The following is a 13,527-nucleotide window of genomic DNA, read 5'->3' on the forward strand; positions in this document are numbered from 1 at the left end:
CAAAGGACCACGAGGATGGGGGGGGGGGGGGAGGGGAGGGTTCTGTCAGGTTGCAGGGGGAGACCATAACTCCTAAAAGCCCAGAGAGAGGATGTCTGAATACCCAGAGATAAAGATGTCAGTGAGGTATCTTGGAGTATTTTAGAAGGATATTGTAAATTCTTGAGGACAGGGGAGGGTCAGGAGTTCTGCTCTCTTGTTTATCTTGCTAGCAATTTATAACCTTAGAGTAAACGGTCCCCAATCTTAATGGACCAGAGTGGGTTTTTACGACTAAGGGGATTTGACAGAACAGTTAAGGAAACTGAGGCAAAGGAAACTAGTTCAGGGAAATCAAGTCAGAACAGTTAAAGAGAACTGTGGCATAACACCAAGTTCATCTGGAAGAACAAAAGATCAAGAATTTCAAGGAAATTAATTTTTAAAAATGCAAATAAAGGTTGCCTAGCTGTACCAAACCTAAACTATATTATAGTCATCAAAACCATTTGGTACTGGCTAAGAAATAGAATAGTTGATCAGTAGAATAGCTTAGGTTCACAAGATATAATAATCAATGACTATAGTAATGTAGTATTTGATAAACCTAAAAACCCCAGCTTCTGGGATAAGAACTCACTATTTGGTAAAAAATTGCTGGGAAAATTTGAAAATAGTATGGCAGAAAGTAGGCACTGACCAACACCTAATACCCTATATTAAGATAATGGTGAGGTTTATGAATGAATGAATGAATGATATCTCTTCTGTTCAGAGATGCAGGTTCTGAAGTGAAAGAAATCGCTAACTCCAGAGGCTGTGACAAAAATAGGAGGTTTTATTTTACACTAATAGGTTTTTCCCTTAGCAGGCCTATTCTCTCAATGGAGAAAATCTGCAAAGAATGATTAAGAAAAGACCTATTTTATAGGTAAGTCTAGGGGAACTCTAATAATCAGACCAGGATTTCTCAATTAAATGTGAAATTTTTCCTAAGAATATGACTTCCTAAAAGATCAATAGGAATTTGATTTGCCCTTGAATGGTATTGCTTATCTCTGTATTGAGAGGATACAGTGTTGGTGGAGTTGAGAATGGATCCAGCCATTCTGGAGAGCAGTTTGGAACTATGCTCAAAAAGTTATCAAACTGTGCATACCCTTTGGTCCAGCAGTGTTTCTAGTGGGCTTATATCCCAAAGAGATCATAAAGAAGGGAAAGGGACCTACATGTGCAAAAATGTTGGTGGCAGCCCTCTTTGTAGTGGCTAGAAACTGGAAACTGAGTGAATGTTCATCAACTGGAGAATGACTGAATAAATTATGGCATATGAATATTATGGAATATTATTGTTCTGTAAGAAACGACCAAGTCTCCAAAGACTTGGAGAGACTTACATGAACTGATGCCAAGTGAAATGAGCAGAACCTTGAGGTCATTATACACGGCAACAACAAGATTATACAGTGATCAATTCTGATGGACGTGGTTCTCTTCAACGTTGAGATGATTCAAACTAGTTCCACTTGTGCAGTGATGAAGAGAACTATCTACACCCAGAGAGAACAAACCATGGGAACAGAGTGTGGAACACAACATAACATTCTCACTCTCTGTTGTTGTTTGCTTGCATTTTGTTTTCTTTCTCATTTTCTTCCTCCTTGATCTGATTTTTCTTGTGCAGCAAGATAATTATGTAAATATATATACATATATTGGACTTAATATGTATTTCAATATATTTAACATGTATTGGACTACCTGCCAGCTTGGGGAGGAGGTGGGGGTAAGGAGGGGAAAATTTGGAACAAAAAGTTTTGCAAGGGTAAGTGTTGGAAAAATTACCTATGCATATGCTTTGTAAATAAAAACTTTAATAATAAAAAAATTTCCCCCAAATACAAGCAAAGATAGTTTTGAAAATTCACCCCTGCAAAATCTTTTGCTCCAAGTTTTTATCCCTCCCTCCCTTCTTTCCCCTCTCCCCCAGACAGCAAATAATACACTATAGTTTAAACATGTACAATTCTTTTAAACATATTTCTACATTTATCATGTTGCACAAGAAAAATCAGATCTAAAGGGGGAAAAAATAAGAAAGAAAAAAATAAGCAATAAAAGTGACAATACTAAGTTGTGATCCACATTCAGTATCCATTGTCCTCTCTCTGAATGCAAATGGCTCTTTCCATCCTAAGACTTTTGGAATTTCTCTAAATTATATGGCAGAGAATAAATATCTTAAAGTTAAATGAATGAATATTTATAAAAATATAAATACCAAGATTAACTGAACAGAAATTGGGGAAAGGGGTGTGAAATAATCTAATATCAGAAAAAAAAAAACTGAGTAATCCATAAATGGAAGAAAAAGTTCAAGATTAGATGTATTCACAAGTCAATCTTATCAAATATTCAAAGAAGGAAAAAACTCAATGTGATTTTAATATCATAAACTGTTTGAAAATAAAATAGGAAAAGAAGAAATCCTATCAAAGTCCCGTGAAATAAATGTGGCCTACTCTGGAACAGGCAAAGCAGGCAAAATTGTAGAATGGTATTTCTAAGGAATATAAAATATTGACATAAAAGTACTTAATACAATATTATTAGAGAAGTTACAGCAATATGTTAAAAAGGCCATTTACTATTACCAGGTTGGATTTATACTGGGATTGCAGAATTGGGTCAATATTATGAAAACTACAAATATAATAAAACTTATTAAAATTAAAAACAATAAAAATTATGTGATTTTATTAGTTGATGCAGAAAAAGCTTATGATGAACTATAAAGGTCTGTATTGCCAGAGCTATGATCTTTTTACTAGCAATGTATGGTGAAAAGAATTGAACTTTAAGGAAAGCTAAGTGCTGCAGAAGCAATGCTTTCACACTATGGTGCTGAAGAAGACTTTTGAGAGTCCAGCAAGGAGATCAAATCAGTCAACACTTAATGAAATTAATTCAGACTATTCACTGGAAGGTCAAATATTGAAACGAGAAGCTTAAATACTTTGGCCACATAATGAAAAGGCAGGATTCATTGGAAAAGATTCTGGTGTTGTGGAAAACTGAAGGCAAAAGAAAAAGGGGATGGCAGAGAATGGGATGGATAAACAGTGTCAGGGAAGCAATGAACATGAGTTCAGGAAATAGTGAAGGATTAAAGGGCTTGGCATGTGTAGTATACAAGGTCACAAACAATTGGACACAATTGAATGACTAAATAACAGTAAAAACAAAAACACCATTTATATTTAATATTTTTTTTGTAAAAATAGGAATAAGGGATTGTTTCCTTAACTGGTAAATAGTATTTATTGAAAACCAAAAGCCATCATTGGTTATAGTAGTGAAAAACTAGAAACTGTGTGAATAAGATCAAAAATAAAGCAAAGGTGTCCATTTTCCCCATTTTAATTTTACATAGTTGTTATTCATCCTTCATGTTTGAAGAGGAGCAATGACATTACAACAGTGATGTCTTGATTTTTGAGGGAGTTGTATTTGCAGAGTTCTGCAAAGCTGACAGTTCTAGAAATGGTAGCTATAGCAATAAAATAAAAACAAGAAACTTTAGGAATAAGCATAGGCAAAAAGGAAACAAAATTAGTACTTTTTAAAGATGATATGATGGTTTATTTAGAAACCCCAGAAAACTAGTAACTTTAACAAAGTAGTAGATTACCCTACAAATTATCAGCCTTTCTGTATATCACTAACAAAACCAACCAAGAAGAAATAGAAAGAAAAATTCCATTAACAATAACCACAAAATGTAGAAAAAATCTGGGAATCTACTTTGAAGACACAAATAGGAATTATAAGAACATAATTATAAAACAATTTTTACAGACATTTAGACTTGAATATTTAGAGAATTATTTGCTTATGTTTGGGATATGCCAGCAAAATAAAAATGGCAACACCACCTAAGTTAACTTATTATTCAGTGATATAACAATCAAACTAAACAACATTTTATAGTACTAGGCAAAATAGTAACAAAATTCATCTGGATGGACAAACAGTTCAAGAACTTCAAGAGAAATAATAAAAAAAATATGATAAGGAGTAAGGTCTAATGATACTATATTTACAATTATCCTACAAACTTAATAATTATCAATGATGAGTTCCTGGTTTCCAGGGTGGACCTGGCACAAGCAAGGAGAAAGCTCTGATAGAGATCAGTCTAGCTCCATGGTTCTACCCATCGTGGAGGTTATCTAGTCAGAAATCCAAACTATGTCAAGCCCCTAAGGCCTACTATATCCTAATCATAAGTTCCTGTCATTTCCCTGAGGTTAAATTTTTCCTATAAATCTGCTTGTAGCACATTCCATCTTTGGGGCACTCTTTTGAGTCAGTCTGCCATGACATTCTGCCTTGTAGTATCTTTCCCTTTACCCCTATGCCATGCCACATGGTATCTCTCCTAACCCCACTGTGTCTTATGATGTCTTTTCTCTCAGATTCCACTTCTCCATATAGCTAACTAACTCTTTAGGGTGTTAAATCCCTTTTAGGATTTAGCCTGACAGCTAAGGGCAAGCTCCAACCTCATGGAGTGTTTTCCCAATAATGGCAAGTTCCACTAAGGAACTTGCCCTTTATATCATTAATTGTTAAAACCCCTTTTCTTGCTATGTGCTCTCCCAGTCTATATCATTCCTGGTGTCTATTGTACCTCTTCATTTTGTCTGTAACCTCTTCTCCTAAAGAAACCTATTTTTTTCCAAAAAGAATGGCCATTATGAATTCTTCACATGACTGAATAAGCAGGGTAGCATTGTATTAGTAGATCCAAAGATCCCAGCTACTAGTAATGTGGCTGATATAACAAATGAAGTAGTATCAGATGATGTACTTTAAGAGAAGCACCAAATGTTGGTGTTCAGTCTTGTGAAGAATTCACAATGGCCATTCTCTTTGGTAAAAGGTAAGTTTATTTAAAAAAAGTTATACTGGAAACTGAGTGGATGCCCATCAATTGGATAATGGCTGAATAAATTGTGGTATGTGAATATTATGGAATATTATTGTTCTGTAAGAAATGACCAACAGGATGATTTCAGAAAGGCCTGGAGAGACCTACATGAACTAGTGCTGAGTGAAATGAGCAGGACTAGAAAATCATTATATACTTCAATAACAATACTATATGATGACCAATTCTGACGGACCTGGCCATCCTCAGCAATGAGATCAACCAAATCAGTTCCAACGGAGCAGTAATGAACTGAACCAGCTACGCCCAGCAAAAGAACTCTGGGAGATGACTAAGAACCATTACATTGAATTCCCAATCCCTATATTTTTGCCCACTTGCATTTTTGATTTCCTTCACAGGCTAATTATACAATATTTCAGAGTCCGATTCTTTTTGTACAGCAAAATAACGGTTTGGTCATGTATACTTATTGTGTATCTAATTTATACTTTAATATATTTAACATCTACTGGTCATCCTGCCATCTGGGGGAGGGGGTAGGGGAAAGGAGGAGAAAAATTGGAACAAGAGGTTTGGCAATTGTCAATGCTGTAAAGTTACCCATACATATAACCTGTAAATAAAAGGCTATTAAAAAAATAAATAAATAAATAAAAATAAAAGAGGTTATAGACAAAATGAAGAGGTAAAATAGACACTGGGAATGGTAAATATGAAATAGAGTGGGAGAGCACATAGTTAGCAAGAAAGGGATTTAACAATTAATGATGGAAAGGGCAAGTTCCCTGGTGGAACCCACAATTAGTCAAGAAAAAAGAAATTCCCCAAGAGGTTGGGCCTTGTTCTTAGCTGGCAGGCAAAATCCTAAAAGGAATTTGGAACCCTAAATGAGTTAGCTGTAAAGAGAAAGACACCCTAAAGCATAGTGGGAGAGTTGAGGAGACACCATGAAGTATGGTAGTGAGATCAGAGGAAAGATATCATTTGGCATGGGGAAAGAAAGAAGGAAAGACACCAAAGGCAGATTGCCATAAAGGATTGACTAAAGGAGTTCAACAAAGATGGAATAGGTCATAGATAGATTTTATAGGGGAAAATTTAACCTCAGGCACATGATTGGGAATTCTGGCACAGCAAAGTGGGGTCCACAACCTCCACAGAGAGTGGACCTCAGGGATTTGACATAATGTGGATTTCTTGGCTGGGCATAGAAAGGTGAGACTATAAAGTTAAACCAATCACCATCAGTGCCCTTTTCTATTTGCCTCAGCAATACTTCACTCTTTCTCCGCCAGCCACACCCAGCTACTCAGGATCTCATCACTAGCATAAGTACTCAAACTATTAGATAAAAATTGCTGGGAAAACAGGAACAGTCTGGTAGAATTAAATTTAGACCTTTGTCTTCCACCATAGACATAAGATCTAGATGAACAGATGCCCTAGATAAAAAGGTCACAACATGAACAATTTAAAGAAACACTTTCAATGTAAATAAGAATCAAATAATTTAAAGAGACATCTTTCAAAACTATGCAGAAGGCCACCTTTCAAGTTATCTTGAGCAAATAAGGGTTAGGGAGTGTGATGAAAAGAAATTGATTACACATAATTGAAAAGTTTTTACACACATATAAAAATCGCACAAAAACTAAAAGGAAAACTGTTAACTAGGAAACCTAGATGCTTAAGGAAGATGTGTAGTTTATATGCCACATGTATGTACATGGCTACTAAAATACTGGGTAAGGAGGGATTAGGGCAAGCCACTTCACCCCACAACCAATTTTTAGAAAATAGCTATAAAATGTTCTTTAGCCAGGATAGATGAGAGAGACTGAGGGTTTGATTGATCAATTTTGTATTTTCACTGAATGATCAGCTCTGCCATATTCATAGCTAATAAGAGAATTCTTCTTTATTTCAAAGTGCAAGTCTGCTTTAGCCTTCAAATATTAAAGGAAATCAGTCCTAAGTTCTGACATGGTTTCCAGAAACCAAGAATGCCAACTCTAAGAATGCTCCATGGGATAATGAATATAGACCAATTCAATTGTATGGAGTGATTCTCCATCCAAGCTTAGAGACAATCTTGTGAGTGCAAAAGATTTAGAATTTCTACAAGGTTTATAGAGCTGAATAGCAAAAGAGAAAGAGTCTCCTGGCAACTAGTCTATCCCATCTAAAGGATAGACACTAATAAGTGATGAGGGTCAAGAGAGTAATTTCTGATTTGAAAGGTGAGCCACAAGGCATAAAGCTCATGTGACAAAATCATAATGTTGTTCTCTTTGCTAGAAAGTACCTTTATTCATGAGAAAAAGTCACAGACAAAATCCAGAGATGATTTTGTGACATGCTTTGGGAAGTGGAGACTTTTATAGGTCAGAGGGAAAAAAGAGAGATAAAGGTGAGATGTGTGGAGTAACTAGGATGTGTATTGAGATAATGAAAACAAAGATAGTCTGGGTTCAAAGGTTCATTAAAGATGCTAACTCACATCAAAAAGATGTCTCAAGGTTAGAATTCTAGACAATGGAGGTTGATAATAGCAAGATATATAGCAAGCTGGCTCCCCCATTATTTCTTTATTTTATTTTATTTTATTTTTGCTGAGGCAATTGGAGTTAAGTGACTTGTCCAAGGTCATTCAACTAGGAAATGTTAAGTGTCTGAGGACAGATTTGGACTCAAGTCCTCCTGACTTCAGGGCTAGTGCTCTAGCCACTGTGCCACTTAGCTACTCCTCCACAGAGCCCACATCAGGAAGACTAGGTCAAGCCTGGTAGATGTAGTAGGAAATGTCAGGATTGTACAGAGCTCAGGTAAAACATAAATTGCCTAACTGAATATTCTGTATATTGCTTGATGTTTCATTAGAATTTAAGTAATAGCCTTCCTGAATATTTTAATAATTGTAATAGTAATTACAAATGAAATTAATGAATCTTATTTTAAGTTTGTTTTTGTCAAATGAGTACTTATGAATGTCCTGTATTTAAAATTATTTTTGTGTATAGTATTTTCACCTTTTGATGTTGTTTGTTTGCTTGTTTTTTTTCTCTCATTTTTTTCTATCTTTTGATCTGATTTTCATTGCACAGCATGATGAAAATGAACATATATTTAGAAGAATTGCACATATTTAACTTGTATCAAATTGCTTGCTGTTTAGGGGAGGAAGAAAAGAAAAAAGAGGGAGGAAAATTTGGAACACAAGGTTTTGCAAAGGTGAATGTTGAAAACTACCTTCTCATGTATTTGAAAAAATAAATTACTATTTAAAACAATAAAATTGGGTAATTTGTAAAAATTAAAATTCTTTTGTATTCAGGAATAAAGTACCTGTTCCAAATTTGATTCACATTGTACATTGAGTATTTTCTTATCCCATTGTATTTTGAGGGTAACCCTAGATGTGAGCCTGAATCTAAGGGTTTAATGAGCCAAGAAGAGTAAAAACAGGAAGTTTAATGCCATCTCATTACAGACTGATTATCCTAGGGTTGAACTTGGCTGGGTACAGAACAAGGAGTGGACCCAATGTTTCCTCAACATCTGTGGATCCAGCACTGGTTCCTTCAGTTTAGACATTAAATATTTGAAAGAATTAGAAAACCTCTGTTCATTTAACCTCTGCTCACTGAATAGATCCTCTTTATAGAAAGATGTCAACCAGACTTTAAAGGGATGAGAAGATATGGGAAGATTTCAATCTGTGTGAAGTTGTACATCTAATCAGATTAGCTCTGTCCAGATGTGATTTTCCATTCTCTGAAGCTTTCCAGAGTTTAATCTATTGTTTCTCTTATAATCTCTGAGACACATGAGGCTCAATGCAAAATACTTTTATTAGTGTAAATACAAAATATTTTTATTAGTTCCATCCCATGGAACATGTTCAGTAACCTTTCTGGTTCCAGTTGATTTCACAGTGGCAGTGGGGCCTTTTTGAATGAATTCATTTCTTCAATGAAGTATCACAAGCTGTTTTGCAAACCTTAAAGTACTATATAAATGCTTGTTATTATTTTTAATAATAACAATAAGTTTGTACTATCTACACTACACACACACATGTGTGTATGTATTTGTACAAATACAAATAAATAAGCGTATTTGACAGGAGAGGTAGTAGCAATTAGGGGGATCAAAAAAATTGGGGAAAGGCTAAACAAGTTGTGGTAAATAATTATGATGTAATACTACTTTGCTATAAGAAGTGACAAGCTTATTGATTTTACAAAAACATGGAAAGACTTGCATGAAAAAATAAAAAGTAAAATGAGCAGAACCAAGAGAATGTTGTATATTATAGTAGCAGTATTGTTTTAAGAACAATTTTGAGTGACTAAGTCATTTTAAATATTTCAAATGCCAAAATTAACTACAAAGGACCTATAAAGGAAGATACTAACTGCCTTCAGAGAAAGAACTGATAAACAGAAATATGTATTGTATGATTTTACATATTTATACATATTTGTTTCTAATGGCAGCCATCTCTAAGGCAAGGGAAGGGGGGAAAATGGGGGGGGAATATAAAAAGTGTGCAATAGAAAATAAAAGAAAATGTAAAAAGTAGCATAGAAAGCTGAGTAGCTTTGAAAATGACAAGTAGTATTTATATAGTAAACAATGTGAAATGTAAATTCATAGTTTAATAATTAATTTTTTTAGATTATGTTGTACACATGGAAATGTTCTCTAATTTTTGTCCTTATGTATTAAAGTTCAAAATAAATTTTAAAAAATTTTAATAGACTGGAAACATGAAGAAACAACAAAAAAAGAACCTGACCACAACAGTTACTATGTACAGGAAAGCTCAAAACCCAAATCCAGGAGGTAATGATGTAATAGGAACTATGTACCCCTGATATGGGGGAAGGGGGGAGAGGAGGGGAGGTGAACCTGGGTTGGAAAAAAAAATCTCAACCCCTCCTGACCTTTGGAAGCATCCCTATCCTCTTACTTGTTTCCTAGGTGAAACTCCCACAATAATCACCTATAATTCATTTGGAGATCTTGGCCTGGGGCATAATTACCACCCATTATTGACCTCAATTCATCTGGAGATCCCTCCCTAGCCCCAGGCCATATAAGGCTAAAAAAAAGTCAAGGCTGTGTATCCCAACCTCTGCTAATTACTAATAAGGAACTAACCCACTGAGGGACTTCTCAGTGTAATAAATCCATTTCTGCCAAAGACCTCACTTGGAGACTGAGACTGTAAATGACACCAGCCTGGGGACCCCCATTGCTGTTAGTGTATCTCTCACCCCTCAACAGTGACAACAATATCAAAACAGCTTCGCTGCAAGCCTTAGAGGAAAGTGCCTTGGTGCCAAGCTTTACAAGAATTCCTGAAAGAATTCAGAAAGGATTTTCAAAATCAAACAAGAGATAAAGAAAAAAGTAGGAAGACAAATGAAAGTAATGTAAGAAAATCATGAAAAAAAAAGTCAACAGCTTAGAAAAGGGGCATTAAAATACTGAAGAAAATTCTATCTTAAAAAAAAATCATAATGGGCCAAATGGTAAAAGAGCCACAGAAATTCAAGAGAATTCCCAAAAAGCATAATTGGCTAAATGAAAAAAGATATACAAAAGTTAACTCTAGAAAAGAACTCATTTAAAACCAGACGACCAAATGGAAAAAGAGGTGCAAAAATTAAGGGTAGAGAAAGAGGGATGTGATGGGAGAAGGGAGAAGTAGGATGGAGTAGGTTATCTCATATAAAAGAGATGCAAAATAGCTTTTATAGTAGAATATGTTGGAGGTTGGAGGTAGGGGGAGGCAGATAATACTTAAACCTTACTCTCATCAGAATTGGCTCAAAGAAGGAATAACACACACACACTTAATCGCATATAGAAATCTATCTTACCCTACAAGGAAGTAGGAGAGGAAGAGGATAAGAGTGGGTAGGAAGTCAATAGAAAATGGATTGGATATAGTTGTCAGAAACTAAACACTATTGAAAAGGGATACGATGAAAGGAGAAAGATAAACAGGGGTAAAAAATAGAAAATATACAGTTAATAATGAACGAGATGAGGTGAGATCTTTCAAGACAGTTGTGAAAATCGAATAAGGCTTCATCATTTCAAAGTCTGAGTAGGCCTGAAGGACTTTAAGCATTAAGTCAAGGACATACTTAAGCCCCCTCCCTGCTATCCTCCTGAGGGCATACTTAAGCCTCCTCCCTGCTATCCTCCTGAGGACATACTTGAGTCCCCTACTTATCCTCCCTATTTCAGTCAAATATGGGCAACTATGTACTTATTGGTCAAATTCAATTTCTTGGGTAGTTCCTGCGCTTAGAATGTAAGATCCTCAGCCAATAAGGATGAGGGTCAGTGGTGGGAGGGGGTATTTGCGTTAGGGATAAAAAGTGTTGACCCTGCCCCCTATGGTGCTTCCTCCCTTACATTGTCTGCTCAATGGGTGGGACGCCCTATTCTCTAGAACGTATAATAAACTTCGCTTTGCTTCTGGAGATCTCTCCAGCTTTTTTTATTAAATGCTTTCTGAACCACACAATAATCTTTAGGAATAGATCAACAGCTCATAATGTAGATCAAGATAAGGTCAAAATGGGTACATGATTCAGACATAAAAAGTGAAACCATTAAATAAATTAGGGGAAAGAGAGCATCACAGAATATAAAATTTTTTTTTTTAAAAAAGCTTTTTTAAATTGGAACAAGAGGTTTGGCAATTGTTAATGCTGTAAAGTTAAAACTTATTTTTAAAGCATGAATACTGAGTATAAATACTCAAGGCCAGGTGGAAGATAAGCTTTGCAGTCTTTGTTTATTAATTTGAAATGCTGATCTTAAATATACCCCTTTAGACTAGTGTTACAACTTTAGTTACCTTCAGTTGATATCATTTTCCCTCCAGGATTCATGCACATTCCATATTTTGACATTTTGGTATCCACCCCAACAATCAATACCAAGATACTTATCAACCCAGAATTGTAGTTAGCCTACTTGTGATACTTATCAATATCAACAGAATTGTAAATAGCTGTGATGTTTTATCCATACCAATGTACTTGCCCAGAGTAGTAAATAGCAGAAATTATCATACTAATGCATTTACCTTAAATATGTCTTTAGTTCATTGTTGAGGGGTAAATAGTATATTTATATATAACATATAATATATAATATTGTTTCTCTTGCATGCATTCTTCATTAAGATTATCCTGATTTTGACCCAATATGTCTTTACAATTATTAGGGAGATGGTAAGCTAGCATGGGCTTGGACTTACTGGCTCTCTACATCTGTTAGAAGAGATGGTGAGGAAATATGAACATGGACCCGCCAGCCTTCTACATCTCCCCCAGTTTTATAACATACCGGAAAGCACAAGGGGCTAAGCCAATGGATATAAAACATTCAAGAAAAAGCATCAGGATTTATCTTTTTTAACCACTCAAACATTTGGTTCGCTATGCTATCAGCATAAATTCCAGGGACTCCACTTTTTGCTGTTTTCTGCCAAGGCAGCTAATTCAGATATATCCCAAGTGAGGTTGGAATTATGTATGGCTCCATTTATTCTGTTCCTTATTTGAAGCCATGCCACATTGGCGGCATCATTATCCTGTCTATAGAGTTACTTATACATGAGTGAATTTATAATCACAAGTTAGTTGTGATCAAGTTTCCAAACTGGTTACATGATCCCCTAACCATAATAATAATTGTTCCATTAACTTTGGTCCTTGTTTTAACTCATTATCTATATTAATTTGTTCTTTAAGAGCTTATAATATTTGATGTATATGTGTTTAGTATTGATATTACTCCATTGTTTGATGTCATTTAACAAGATGTTTCTCAGTTTCTCTCTGTCATATATATTTTTATTTATATATTTACATATGCATGAAAGTAAATGTGCATACATGTATATGTGTATATATATATATAATGTATATGTATATAAATATACATAATGGTTATATTTACAATGTGTGTATGTACATTGGGTATGTATATAAATATATGTGATATATTGCATATAAATATTTAAATATATTGTATGCATATTTAAATAAATATATATAAGCTTAAAAAAAGAACTTATGATACATTTTTTGCTAATCAATTTGCAAATTGGGCAGTCTGAATAAATTCTGTTAGGAGCTGAAACTGAAATAGCAAATGATGTAATAATTGCTATAGTTGCTAGAACTTCCACAAGGAGTAATCCAACAATTCTCCTTTTTCTCTCTTTTGTTTTCTACTTTTCCTTTGATGTTATCTCAAACCTACTTGACAAGGGGAGCCGCAAAACACTCTCTCTCTCTCTCTTTCTCTAAGTTCGGGGAGAGAGGGGACAATGAGGTAGAAACTCCTTGAAGGAGAAAGTCTCCTTGAATCCTACCTTTGCAAAAGACCCATCCCAGGGGATCAGGATAAGTAGTTTCATTCTGTTAGACCCACACACCCCCATTGATGACACTCACTACTGATTAAACCCTCTCTTAAGTTGACAATTAGTCTAGGTCTACTCATTCAATTAGAGGATTCTCTATTCTGATTTCAACTGAAACTGCCCTCAGGCC

This window comes from Sarcophilus harrisii, chromosome 1 (genome assembly GCF_902635505.1).
Source record: "Sarcophilus harrisii chromosome 1, mSarHar1.11, whole genome shotgun sequence".
NCBI classification, from domain to species: Eukaryota; Metazoa; Chordata; class Mammalia; order Dasyuromorphia; family Dasyuridae; genus Sarcophilus; species Sarcophilus harrisii.